The 14,579-nt window shown below is 47.3% G+C and overlaps 1 protein-coding gene across 1 annotated transcript in view; it reads right to left on the bottom strand.

Annotated features, from left to right (window-relative positions):
- The window catches only part of GAB2 (GRB2 associated binding protein 2), a 103,390-nt gene that overhangs the window by 46,702 nt on the left and 42,109 nt on the right, over nucleotides 1–14,579 (bottom strand).

Here is a 14,579-nt window from a genome sequence, read left to right as displayed (position 1 = left end):
ACCTAAGTACTCTTGCTCCTTGATGTAAGATCAGCTGCAGAGTGGCACTACTAGGAAATCCAGTGCTAACGGCCTTCCAGAAGCTCAGAGGGACTCAGGTGCTTTGGACACAGTGCCCTGAGTATCCTGCCCTTCAGAGAAACCCCTGAGAACATCACAGCAGGTGCCTGAAGATACCGACCATGCCAACCCCATCTCTGTTCAAATGCCAGGATGAAAAGGCTAATAAAACCAACTGGGAACTGGTTTAGTTTTTTAAATATCAGCATTAATGCCAGGAAGACCCATGGAGAATCCAAGCTTCATTTGTTTTTCAGCATCTTCAGCTCCCCACCACAGAGGAAACTCCTGAGCAAAGGAAAAGGTTATCATTGATTCTTCCAGGTACAGCCAATATCAGACCCTGGCCCAAACACTCAGGGAAGAGACTCAGGGAGTTGCAGTGTTTGAAGCAAACTGGCAAAACAAATGCCATCCATCAGCCCTGGCTCTGGGAGCCGCAGTCCCTCAGTTATCCCTGTGCCAAATGCAGTTGGAAGTCCCCAGGAGGAGGAACAGCCCCAACATTGTGCTAAATGCTACCACTTGGGTTACACAGAGTTGTGCAAGTGTAACTCCCCATCCCATGGGCTGGAGGGGTCCTTTTCTGGGGGGAAGGCTTTTCCTGAGCATCCTGACACCTGCAGGAGTGATGAATGGTGTGAGGGACCACCTTGAGCTGGTCCCCATCACAGAGCCCAGAGATGCCTTTGGCTCCCATGGTGTATGGAAGGGAAGGACTCTGTCTAAACGTGGTCCTTGAAATATCTGAGTTTTCTCAGGCTGCCTGTGAAGGCAATGAAAGTTCAAGAGGTGCAAGAACAACATGGATGAGCTGGGGGAGAAGGATCAAGGTTATTACCAGCACTCCTGCATTATCCAACACAGACCTCAGTTTGTCCCAAAAGATGCCAAGGGAAGGGATGTGATCCCCACTGTCCTGCCCTGACTATGGACACTTTTTTTTCTTTTTCAAATGAGATTTACTTTATTATATATTTTTAAAATAATTACTTTTTGGATTTATATGATTATGAAGGTCAGGTCAAGGGGAAGTACATGATGTACCTAAGAAGGAAGAACCAACAGCCACAAACATCTTCAGTAACCCATGAGGGGCAGTAAGGCAAGCAGTGTGCTGGGACCTCCAGGATGCTCCCCATGAGGTGACCACAGCCCTGCAAGGCTTTGCCTGACACTGATGGGCACATGCCAGGTCTCAGCCATGCAATTTGCACCAGAAACCCATGATTTTGGACAGTTTGCTGGCTGATATAAGGGTAAGAAACCCCTGCAATGTCTTCTCTGAGTGACCTGATTGTCATTGTACTTCTCAAAGACTTAAAAATAGCTTTTGTTGGTGTCTTTGAGGTTCTTTGCAAGCAAATTAATTTTGTACTAATTCTTAAAGTGCCTCCCAGTGCCAGGAAAGTAACTTCAATGCAATCTTCGAAATGCAGTAGAGCAGCAAATTGCTTTGCAAGTGGATGTGCAAGGATAGCAGATTTTGGTTGCTCACCCACTCCTCATCAAAACGGCTGCTTTTAGATGGAGGAAAAAAAGAACCAAACATCACAACCCCAAAAACAAAACAAAAACAAACAAACAACCAACCACACAGTGGAAGCTGCATCCATCAGGGAAGAAAAACCCAATTTCCCCAGGCAGCAGCAGTAATTTGCCAGTTCATCTCCTCAAAATGGATCACCCAGATCATTGGGAAACAAACCCATGAACATTTTTTCTTAGCTTCAGGTGGAAAATGTCCCATTAGCTTAGAATCATAGAATCATAGAACCGGCTGGGTTGGAAGGGACCTCAGAGATCATCGAGTCCAACCCTTGAACCACTGTTGCGGTTGCTAGACCATGGCACTGAGTGCCACATCCAGTCTCTTTGGAAATATCTCCAGACACGGAGAATCCACCCCTTCCCTGGGCAGCCCATTCCAATGACTGATCACCCTCTCCGTAAAGAAATTCTTTCTAATATCCAACCTAAACCTCCCCTGGCACAACTTAAGCTTCTTGCTATTAACACTGAGCCATTTCTTTGCAGCAGCTTGGCAGGACCTGGGCACACATTGGTGAAGGGGGGCAGAAAAAAAGATCAAGTTGTGCAAACCACAAAAACCACCACCTGAAAGAACACACATTTCAACACCACTTTTTGCTACTTGTCTCATTGCTTTCCAACTGTGCAGTCAAGCCTTGCAGCATCCCTTCATGGCTGAGAAGTTTGCATTAAAAAAACCCACAAAGTGCAGAAACCAGGCTCCAGAATTTACAGCATTCATGGAAAAAATGGGAGGAAGTGCTGCCAAGCAAGGCCAACGATGCTACCACATCTTCCCTTTTTCTCATCAATGCAAGGAGCCACAACTTCTTTAATTCTCTTTGTCTGTCTGGTAGCAATGGAAAACCCCAAGCAGTCAATACTTGGCAGAGGAAAACCAAGTATAACACATGCAGCCTGGCTGCAAAAGAACTGCTTTTGCCAGGACAAAATTTCTTGGGAAGCTTCAAGAACCTGGAGTAGCACTGGAGGGCAGGATCCTTGGGACAAGGTAAGAGCCCCCACCAACCTGGGATCTTCACCCCTGTCCACCTCTACCTGGTGCCCTCCTGATGATAGAGGCAACAACGGTTCTTCTAAAACAGCTTCTGACCCAGAAAAACATCTCAGCAGAGGCAGCAGCCTCTGGACTTGCCTCTTCTTGGACAGGCAGCACAGTTGGATGCAATCTCCCATCACAGCAGGACCTCCTAAGCCTCAGCTTCTGAGCCAGAGGAATAAGAACTGACCATTAGAAAAGCGAATTGAAGGAAATAATAAAGAAATAGCCAGGAAACTTCTGATTTTTGTAGAGATTTTCCCCATTTCTTTGTATTTCTGAGCCCTGAGCTCAAGTAAGTGTATTTTCATTCTTCCCTGTGTACTTGCTGTGTCTCCATTAGCAAAAAAGGCTCAGCTTGTGGCCTGCCATCCTCCTGGGACACTATTTCCCTACTCAAAGCTATCAATATCATCCCAAATCTTCCATGTTTAAATTTCCCTGGAATGTCCCCAGGTCCATTTAAGGGCCTACCAACCACAGGGGGAGGATGCATGGCATCCATACCTGAAGAGCAGTCCTCCAAAGGAGGATGCAACTTCCACGTGAACCTACACACTGCTTCCATCACCACCTCCTCTCACCCCAGCAGCTGTGATGGCCAACACACACCTCCTCCTCCCTCTGAATTTTCCTTTTCTCCTTATTTCTCTTTCTCCCTGGCTCCTTGGAAGCCCCTGTGGCTGTCAGCCCTCTCCTGCCAGAACCCTCTGCCTCCCCACACATGGTGTGAGCCAAGGGCTGTGTTTGTTTAACAGCTTTACAGCACGGAGAGGCCAACAGCTTAAGAGTCATAAAACGGTGCCTTTGCTGTGCAAATTTCCAGCTGTGTGGTCCTCTGCCTGCACCAGGTTGCTTCACTGTTAAGTTACAGCTGCCAAAGCCCTTAATATCATTGACAAATATTTTTGACACTTGGCAAGAACTTCTTTCAAAGACTTGTTTCTTAAAAACATTGCCCATCTTGCTGCCAGGGCAATGTAAATCCCCACCCCTCGGTGCTGAGACTGCTCCCTGACTGCTTCTCAGTTGTTTTCTACCTCAGCATTGAGGTGGCAATGTAAAGTTCACAAAAACTGATCCCTTTCCAGCTGGATGATGCCTGAAGTTGGCGGTTTTGCAGGTTGGAGAGTTGGGTTGGTAGAGACAAATCAGTGCTGCTGGGTTTCTTGGTTAAGTGAGCTCAGCAGGGATGCTTGGGTGGGCTCAGACAGGGGATGGAATCCTTCCCATCCCCTCTGCTGGGTGAGAAACCAGAAGAACCCAACCGTAGAGGTGACTGATTGAGGAACAGAGATGCCATCATCTGAAATCTTATGAGCACACCATGAAGGAGGTCCCTTATGTCTCTTGTGGCTGTTCTGATGGTGCAGGGATGTGACAAAGCTGGTGACTGATGACAGTGCAGAGGGCTCAGACTGTCCCTTGCTGGAGAATCTGGGGATTCCCAAGTGCAATTAAGGACAGGTCAGCCAGAGACTTTAACTATGATCATCAATCTTTGTACAGAGAAGCTGTGGCTGCCCCCTCCCTGGAAGTGTTGAAGGCCAAGTTGAATGGGGCTTGGAGCAACCTGAGCTGGTGGCAGGTGTCCCTGCCTATGGCAAGGGGTTGGAACTGAATGATCTTTAAGATCTTTTCCAATCCAAATCATTCCATGATCATAGCAAGAGGACATTCAGATAGCATCTCCCCCTCTGTTCCTCTGTTCTCTCCCAAGTGATTGCAGAGACCCAGCCTATATTTTGTTTCAGAAAAAAAATGGAAAGAGGTGAGGAAAATAATCATTTAAATGCTGGCAAAGCCAGATACCCGTTCCTGGGGTGCTTGCTATCTGAAACAATCCTAAAAAGGAATCAAACGGTAAATATGGTGACAATAAGGAGAGATGTTTCTTGGTGGGGTTTGTAGGAGTGACCCACCCAGTATTATCTTAGCCCAGAAGTGAAGAGTTGGAAACTAACAGAGACTGTTAGCTTTTAGTTGAAAGGAATGTTCTTTCAATTAGGATAAACTTCTGAGCCAGACCTCTCAAACCTTTAATATTAATCATTTTACCACCACACCCTTAGAGTACACAGGGAGAGAGAGGAGAGGAGAGGAGAGGAGAGGAGAGGAGAGGAGAGGAGAGGAGAGGAGAGAAGAGAAGAGAAGAGAAGAGAAGAGAAGAGAAGAGAAGAGAAGAGAAGAGAAGAGAAGAGAAGAGAAGAGAAGAGAAGAGAAGAGAGAAGAGAAGAAGAGAAAAGAGAAGAGAAGAGAAGAGAAAAGAGAAGAGAAGAGAAGAGAAGAGAAGAGAAGAGAAGAGAAGAGAAGAGAAGAGAAGAGAAGAGAAGAGAAGAGAAGAGAAGAGAAGAGAAAAGAGAAGAGAGAAGAGAAGAGAAGAGAAGAGAAGAGAAGAGAAGAGAAGAGAAGAGAAGAGAAGAGAAGAGAAGAGAAGAGAAGAGAAGAGAAGAGAAGAGAAGAGAAGAGAAGAAATAAATGTATATTTTCCAGGAAATCTCTGCCCTGCTCCTACTCCCACCACCACTACCTTTATCCCTGTGAGCACAGCCCATCACCAGTGTGAAATAAACCTTCCAAAATCTGATGTGACACACATCATAAGATATAATCTGAGCTGGCAGGTGTGATGAGTGACCTAGCTGTGACATGAGGCAAATTTCTCACACCAGGCTGAAGCCAGGGACTGAGCAATTTGAGCAGGAAACCCCTCAGCGGGGAGGCCAGGTGCTTGTGTTCTGGATTTGCCCAGAGCCAGAGAAGCCCTGGGTGCAGGAATCCTGCCATTGCCCCTGTGGCCACCAGCTGCTTGTGGGAATGCCACCATGCCCATAGAAATTCCTGAGCTTTTCCCAGCCCCACATCTAAAGTTTTCACTCAGCAGTGCAGAGTGAATCCCATCAAGCACACTTTCCCTCTGGCTCCTGGCACATCTGGTCTGGCAGAGAGAAGCTCATGCTCCAGAAATATGTGAGAAGGACCATGATGCTTGGAAAGATCTCACTCGTCTTCCCAGCCACTGTGTTCCCTTCATGTCCCCTCCCAGCTGTCTCTATTTGAGCCATCTTGGCAACAGCCTTGCTGGGAAAGGGGGATGGAGATGATGAGGGCACCCTGGGATCACGTTTCAGGTGGCTTGGCTTGCTCAATGTATTTGTCATGTGCAACAAATGATGCTGACTGGAGGCACTGGACTGTGTTACCCCACACTGGGGCTGACCCTCCCCTGGCCACCCCATCCCCACAGCCCTGCATGAGGGACAGGGTCCCCTCCTGTGGTTGGTGCTGCTGGCATCAGGGAGAGAAGCCTCACACAGGAGGATTGCAGAATAACCTATTGGTGACCTGCATAATAATATTGCCTTCCTCTGTGTCCCTGGGGCCTTTTTATCTCATCTGATGGACAGAAGGATGCTGGTTGTATTATTCATGCAGGAATGCCTCTCCCTGTGCTGGCCTTAACTCAAAGGAAACACAGCTTGGAAGAAGATTTGCAAGCTGTGAGGAAGTCCCAGTGTCTGCTCAGGTAAGAGCTCTGCTGCTTGATTGCCCCCCACAAAGCCCTAACAACTCCAAGCCCAAGAGCAAACAAGCTCCTTGAGTTTTCCCAACCCCTCCATGGCTCTCCCAGCACTTTTTCCTTGCCTGTTGCCCTCTCAGGGCACCTTTTGACAAGATGCTCAGAAGAGGCAGGTCCCAGCCCTGCTTTTCTCACCCTTTAAGTGGATGGAGACTGATCTCTGCTAATCACACATCTGCCAGGGACAGGTTTAGGGTGAGTTCGTTAGCAGCATCGCTTTGGGGGAGGTTTGATTGGCAGCTTTAATAACCTGTGCTGCAGCTGCAAGACCCTGTAGGGCACAGGGAACCTCGACAGGGTACAAGGCAGTTCTTCCTCAGCTCACTGGGGGATCAGGGGAAATAACAGTGATGAAAAAAACCACAAAAAACCCAGCTCAGTGTGCATCTTGGTCTGTTAAAAAACAACCCTCCCCCCTGGGATTTTTTTTTCCTTTTTATTTTTTTTTTTTCTCTTCCCCCACCATTGGAGTTGTAATCCTGAATCACTACATGTGAAATCCATCCCAGGGCAGCATCCCTCATGGCTGGCTGAGGTTGGGTCCCATCAAACAATTGCCATGGCTGGAATGGACCTCTAAGATCATTGCATCCAACCATCAGCGACCCCCCAGCCCCCTCCCAGAAAAATAAATTAAATATCAAAACTTCCATCCAGCTGGAGCATGTCCTGAAGTGCCTCATTTACATGTTTTTTTAATACCTTCAGGGATGGTGACTCCACCACCTCCCTGGGCACCCATTCCAATGTCTGTCTACCCTTTCAGTAAAGAAATTCTTCCTCATACCTAGTCTAAACCTCTCCTGGTGCATCTTCAGGCCATTTCCTCTACTCCTATCATTATTTACTTGGGAGGTTTTTAATGGTCTAATTTAAGGAGGTGAGGGTTAAGCATGAGCTAAATCCCGTTTGCAAGATCATTTTAAAACCTCTAAGCTTCAAAACCAGCTCCTGCCATCAGAGATTTCCTACCAGGGAAGGAAAAGGTTGGGATGGCTCAGAGCTAAAGGGGTTCTGATGTGAGCTGGAGGACCTGTTCTCCACCACCAAGCTCTGCAAATGCTACAGGCAACAAAGCAGTGACACAATGTGGAAAACATTTCCCTCTGTATTTATGCTATGGGAGTTCTCCAATTGGAAAGATTTCAGTAGCTCAGTGCTGCAGGGTCAGTCTTAGGAAAATAAAGACGTTTCTCCAGCCCATGAAGGTGCTAACCTTGTTTCTGCTGGGATGCTGGAGCACCTGGTTAAGGATGAGGTGGCAAAACAAAAATATCAAGTAGTGAGGTTGTAGTCACACCACCAGACAAGCTGTGTCAATCTGAGAAAGAAGGACACAGGGGAACTTCTGTAGTGGCCCAAGAGTTCTCCTGCCTGGAGGGTGCAGAGAAGGCGTTTGGTCTGGAGGCCTCCTAAGGTCAGTTTTGACCTAGTTTGTCTCTGAATCTAAATTAGTTTTTCATAATTAGATCCAGCTCTCAGTTTAGCTTGTAGTATGGGGAGCTGATGAAACTTCTCAGACCCTTAGCCTCAAAGGACAGTCACAGTCCTTTGCTGTGAACCCATCTCCTGCACTTCACTTGAGAAAGGACAGCATGGGAATTTGTTTTTTCACTCCTCTGTTATAAAACAGCTTCTTTTGGGCAAGTCCTTCTGCAAAAAGCTGCAGGATTCCTTTGCAAGCAGGAAGGTGCTGGGAAAACCTGGGGACTGGAGGGTTGAGCCAGAGCCAAGCTCCGGCCCTGGGACTGGCGATGAGCGGTCCATGTGTGGGGACTCCAATGTGTCCCTACTGCCATGCCATGGGTTCTGTTATCTGGAAGTATTTCCTGCTATTCAGCCCTGTTCTGTATCCCACTCTGTTATTCCTAGCTGATATCTCTCCCTCCACACACACATCCCCAGCACACCCATTGCAGGAAGAACCAGAGCAGCACCCCAAGGAGGATGAGGCAGGTGGGTGTCCCTGTGTGGGGACAGGCAGAGCAAGCAGCTCCCTGGGGATCTGCAGGACACCTAGGGATGGGATGAGATGACACCACCATCACTTCTGACAAGAAGCCCTCATTGGCCAGCCAGAGAAAAACAGCAGAGAGAAAAGGACCACATCCTCCAAAAGCAACGCTGCCAGCGATACCCTGGGGCCCCTCAGGGATCTCAGGGAGCCTCCAGCTGCCTGTTTAATCTGGGTCTGATCCAGAAACCAGGGCCACTAAGAGGAGTTTTCATCCTTCACCTCGAGGTGCTTTGTTTCTTGGCAGTACTGGTCCCAGGGGTGATTTCTGTCCCCTCCATCTGCCACAGCCACATCCTGACCTGATGCTGGATCAAGCTGTGGGTGGTGGCACTGCAGTGTCACCTCACTGGGCACAAGCTCTGTGGCAGGAGTGATGGACAGAGCCTACCAAGCTGCACTGCCCTCATCCCCACCATCACTGGTGCCAGTGCAGGGCTGCCAACTTTGCACCTTGCTGCCCCAATGGAGGCTGACATGGACAAGGTGCCATGACAGCCAAAAAGGATCCCCAGCAGCAGCTCATGAGATGATATTATATTTATCATTTACATTATGATCCTGGTAAATAATAAATATATTTTATAGGATGAACGTTGAGACTGGTGCTTCCCAAGTCTGTTTGCAAAACCCAACCACCACCATTGGCCACACTCAACCCTACAGAGGTGACCAAGAGCTGACCAACCTCTGGGGCAATTCACAGCAACAGTGAGAGAGGAGTTTGTTTGTCTTTTTCAACTTTAAGTTTCTGGAAGAAAAAGCAAAGATTTTTTTGTTTTTCCCTCCTGAGACTTTGGTATCAGGCCTTGATAAGTTCTTTCCAGACCATTGCACAAGCAGGGCTGGACATGGGAGGGCAGCATCAACAAATGACAGAGCACAGCATTTTGATAACTGAGTTTTTCTAGCTTTCTGCCCTCTGCAAGAGCAAAATAAATCCCACAGCATTGTCAGTGGCCTCCTTTCCCTTGCCCTGAGCTTTGGGCTGCCCCAAATTGCTATTCCAATAGGGATAGGGACTCCCCCAGAAAACCCACAGTGTTCTGGCAGGGGCCAAGGATCCTGCCCCAGACTTTTTCAATGAACTTTTTCCTGCACACAAAACTGACTGCAGGGATGCTTCAAGCCACGAGTCCCCAGTGATGGGCTTCACAGGAAAAAACACACGGCTGCACAACCCCTCTTTCTCTTCTCCTGAAGTCTGTGGCTGTTCTCACACCCTATGTCACATCTCACTGTGATGGGACAACAGTGATTTCTTGGGACTTGGCACAGACCATGGGTGTGGGAAGAGAGCTGGGCACTATTTTGTGCATGGATGAGGGAAAGAAATGGGAACACTTTGAATTAAAAAGAGTAAGAAAAAAAATCTCATGGGGCAACCATACCAGTGCCCCTTGTGTGCCTGACTTGGTGGCTCAGTGCTCTTCCTGTAGCCTTCCTTGAAGGAAAACAACACAAATGTCTTTAGTGTACACCAGAGGCATTAGAGGATATTTGAGATGAAAAGGGAAGAGAACCAACCCCAATGCCTATGTAAACTATGGGAAAATGGAGGACTTAGCCTGATTTGGCTCATGTTAAACTGACAGTTTCCTGGACAACCCTTTTCATCTCATGGTAGCTGGATGAACAGCATGGTCAGATCATGGTTGCTGGCACAAAGGGGACAACAAGGATGATCAAAGGTTTGGAACAGCTTCTCTGGAAGGAACTACTTACTAAGACAAGACTCCTGAGCCTGAAAAAGAGCTGGGATATGAGAGATGCTGAGGAAAACATTCATCAGCAGGCAGAATGTGGTGATGACCTACTCATTCTTGCCTCATACAAGAATGATGGGGCATCACAGGAAGGGGCACACAGGCTCAGGGCACACAAAAGGAGACTTTCCTCTGGGCAACACTGAAATGATTCATGGGACTCCTTGCTGAAGGATGTTCAAATTTAGCTGGCTTCAAGTGGAAACTGAACAAAATCCCAGAACCAAAATCCCTTGAAGGTTACTGGGTTAGTGGGAGCCTTCCCTATGATCTTGCTTCCTGACCATTGTGAGGCAACCAACACTAAATGGACTTGGGTTTGACCTTCTATGGATGTTCAAATGAGAGAGGCTTGGAAGCAGCAGGGGAAGCTGAATTGTCCACACCAACCTTCAGAGCAGAGACCAAGCATCATGGCCTCACGTGCTGCCCTGGCTTTGCTCTGGGAAATATGGGTAATAATAAGAGGCCAAACACACCAAATGTGGCGAAAAGTGAGAAGTGGGAGTAGAAAGCCCCAGTGAGAAACACAGCTCCATGGAGGCCAGCACCAATGGCACCCAGTGGCAAATGACCCAGGGGTGGATTTTCATGGTTTAGTTGATTTGGGGTTTATTCTTGCAACTTAAAAAGCCACCTAACCAGTGGATTCCCTTGTGCTTCATAATGTGGAAACTCATGAAGAAGCTTTTCCTCAGTAAAGGATTTATCTCCCTCTACCTGCTCATCCTTCTAGACGAAACTCCTAGAGACCTAAGTATCTTATTCTGCTGTCGGGTCACTCTGAAACCTGCTGAGGGATTTACTGGTTTCCAGGAAACACAGAAGGCACATCTACATCCAGACACTCCCCAAGGTTCTCCTTCAGCTGTGCTAAGCTCACAGCCCTGATAACCCCCTTCCTGGCAGGCACCATGGGCTGGAGAGCAGTGGGGAACAACTCCGGGTGTCCATGGAGGACAACCCCAAATCTGCACAACACAAGGTTGAATCTCACTTGTTGCACAGATGGGTTGAGGATGGCCAGCTAAAAATGTGCAGATTTCTGGTTTCAAGCCTGCCACAGTGAGGTACATCCCTCCAGATGTCCCCAGTAGCTGAAACATCTGTCACTGACTGCAGCTGCCTGAGGTCTGTGCTGGCTCCTCACAACACTTCCAGTCCCACCACCCTGTGCCTATAGAAGGAAATCTCCAGGTTTCCCCCTTCTCTGTGTGAAGAACTGACTCAGGTATTCCAGGTGTCCTTGAAATCCCTTCCAACTTGAATTATTCAGTGATCCTACAATCGTAAACCAATTTCTTCTGTATCACAGGCTCTTAATTAAATGCACATTTATGCCCATATGGACCTCAGTAGCCACTCATCTGTCCTTGTATTTAGCCACCAGCTCCAGAAAGAAAATGCAAGGAGGGGATTTGCTTCCAATCTGTCACTTTGTGGATTTGGCATCTTGCAAAGGGCTCCTGTGATGCTTTTTTCCACGAGACTGCAGCCTCCTCAGTACCTTCATCAGCAGAAAAGAGTCGAATCATCTGTGTGGTCCAACCTCTCAGCTCCTCCAAAACACTAACCAGCTGCCAGTCTAAGCATTTTCTGTGCTCTGTGCTCCTCACAGTTTCATGTTCCCTTTCTTCCTCTTTGGCATTGACATTAGGAGCCAGCCACTCTTTGCTGTTTGGAAAATTAAATGCAACTCCTACCCCTTCATTTAGACACCAAAGGTCACTGAAGCTGTTTCTGCCAAAGCCTCATCTCATGTCTGGAGACGTTCATGCAGTTTCTTTCTACTAAACCTTGAAGACCCTGCACATGGTGATTCACAGCCCTTTTCTCCAGAAACAATCTTCATTTCTTATTTAAACAATAATATTAGAAAGGTTGGATCAGATGATCCTTGAGGTCTTTCCCAATGTTATATTCCATGATTCTATGATTTCTTCTCCTTTGATGCACAATTTTCATAGAATCATAGAATTGGCTGGGTTGGAAGGGACCTCAGAGATCATCGAGTCCAACCCTTGAACCACCGTTGCAGTTGCTAGACCATGGCACTGAATGCCACATCCAGTCTCTTTTTAAATATCTCCTGCCTTCTAACATGATTTTTCAAAATGGTCTCCTCTTGCCAAGTGACCCAGACCTCTCCATCTGATGAATTTGTCTTCCATATCTCCTGTTTCAATACCTTTGGGGCCAGTGGCAGCTTCACCCTGCAGATCTGCTTCACTTAGAGAAATGCTGAGCCCTGCTATTAAGCCCTGAAAAATGGCATGAAAAAAAGCCACATTCAAGGGGGACATCTTTCTGGGACCTGTCAGGCTTTGATTCACCTGCTCAGAGCTATATGGGCTGCTCTCACTACCCTATAGCTCAACCTACCATTAATAACTGTGGGCTCCACCATTTGGCCCAGGATTGATGATGGGCATTGACCTTTTGCTGCCTAGGGAGTAACTTCTGAATGCTGCTTCTGCTTTCTGGGTTGGAAGTAACCCCCTTATTCAAGATCAATCCTTTCTCCACATATCTGGAAAGCTGTTTTCTTCTTTTCCCATGGTTTGGTGGAAAGGTGAGAAGACTTCTCTTTCAAGGACTCCTACGAGCTTTCCTGCAGGAACTCTGCATATTGTTTGATTCAACAAGTACTAGATAGTACTCCATAGTCCTCCACAGGTGGGACCCCTTCAGAAAATCAAGGGGAAGTGGCCAATGAGAGTTTTGGTTTGGGCAGAAGCCTTTTGAAGGGCCAGGCTCCAGAAGCCATCCACATAGAATTTGGAAGAAAGCAAGGAAAGTTCTGGGCTTCCTCACAGGAAGAAAGAGACCTTCTGCAGAACCTCAAAGGCAGATGGGGCAGGATGGATGGGGTCTGATGGATACTGGGATAATATACAACCCTGCACTGGCAAAATCTTTCAGGAACAGCAGGCAACCTATTGCTGAGGCATTTTATTAACCATGTGTGTGCCCCACCCTTTGCTTTCTGTCAGCAAGCAAATCCTGGGGAAATTATTCCTGAGCAAAAAATAATCTGTTTGGCTTTGGCAGCTCGAGTACATAATAAATGATTTGATAAGCAGTAGTATGGTTAAGCCCACACTGGTAAAATGGTCAAACAGATGAGAAGATGGTCTATTCAAAGATAACCCACTCCTAATGCATATTCATGTCCCTATTTTCTTTTAAAAAATATAGAGGTCCTTGAGATAGTATAATTGGGCTGCTACAGGGTTTCTGGTCATTCTTGTTTCCTGCTCAATGAACAAGACAGTGAGAACATCAAATATTCCAACTCTGACCTGGAGAATGACCACAAATCTGGATGAGCAGGGTAGAAAAATAACCTGGGTTCACAGTAACAAATGTTGTGCTACAAAACTGCTTTAAAATCAAGGAAGCCAAAGGGAAATAAATCAGCGAAGGTGCTGAAAACCACTTAACAACAGCTGAGAAGCTACCAGATCATCAGTGTGACCTTTGTGGATTAGCCTTTGCTCCTTAAATTTAAATTATTCCATTAAAAGTGGTTGCAGCCAGACACAACTGTTCCCCCCGACTGATCACACAAGCCTCATCTTTTTGGAAACCCAGCTTGAAGCCAGGCTTCAGAGGACTGGACAGGAGGGTGGCTGCTAACTCCACCCCACAGCAGTTGCTCTATCTGCCTCTTAGTGTGTGTTGAAAAGCCCCTAAAAACACTTGGATGAGTGGGTAGAAACAGGGGTAGCTCTATTTTGGGCTGATGGAATGGATGGAGGATGCTGCCCACCACCTCTCCCTCTGCTGGAATCCCAGTGGCCATTGACCCAGCTGCTGACCCCATCAAGAGCTGAAAAAAAAAAAACCCCAAAGCCCTTTCCAAAAGTGGAGAACCTCTCTCCTTTCATGTTTTATTAAAATCCTCGCTGGTTAATTTATCAGGCTACTTTGTGCTGGGGAAAATGACCTCTTTGTTGACCCACTTAAACATGCTCCACTCCAACACAAAACTGTCAGAAGGGCTAAGGGGAGAGCTGGGGAAGTTGTGTGGAGACTGATGCCCTTTTGTCCCAGAGAGACAGCTCCAGGATGGAAGTGCTGGGACTCCCTGGCACGAGAGCAAAGGGTTAGACACAAGCCTTCACAGACCAAGCCACAAAGGAAACATTCAGGCATGGACACAGCCTGAGAAACAAGACAAGGTCCCCTCCTTCAGTGTCCATCCTTCCCAAACCTGTGGAACTGGGAGAAGAAAAAAAAAAAGACAACCTGTGGGTGTGCAGAAGAAACCTTGAGTCCTCTCCATGTTGACTCCTCCAATAAAGGCAAAAGGAAAATCTGGTGAAAGGTGGTGGCTGAACCCATCTACCCAGGGCTCATGAGACAGCAAAAGTGCAGCTTGGACATTCTCCAGCTGAAAGCATCCAGACCTGTACCTGGACTCTCCTCTCCTCTGCTCCTGGGTCTCTTCAGCAAGGGAATTACTGGATTTGCTCTACAGCAACCCCTGGTTCAAACCAACACATACAGGCTGTGGAGGAGCAGGGCACTCCAGGACAAAACTGGATAAGCCAAAGTGACAGT

Source organism: Calypte anna, chromosome 1 (assembly GCF_003957555.1).
Source record: "Calypte anna isolate BGI_N300 chromosome 1, bCalAnn1_v1.p, whole genome shotgun sequence".
Classification (NCBI taxonomy): domain Eukaryota; kingdom Metazoa; phylum Chordata; class Aves; order Apodiformes; family Trochilidae; genus Calypte; species Calypte anna.
This window is presented reverse-complemented; position numbering and strand designations above follow the sequence as displayed.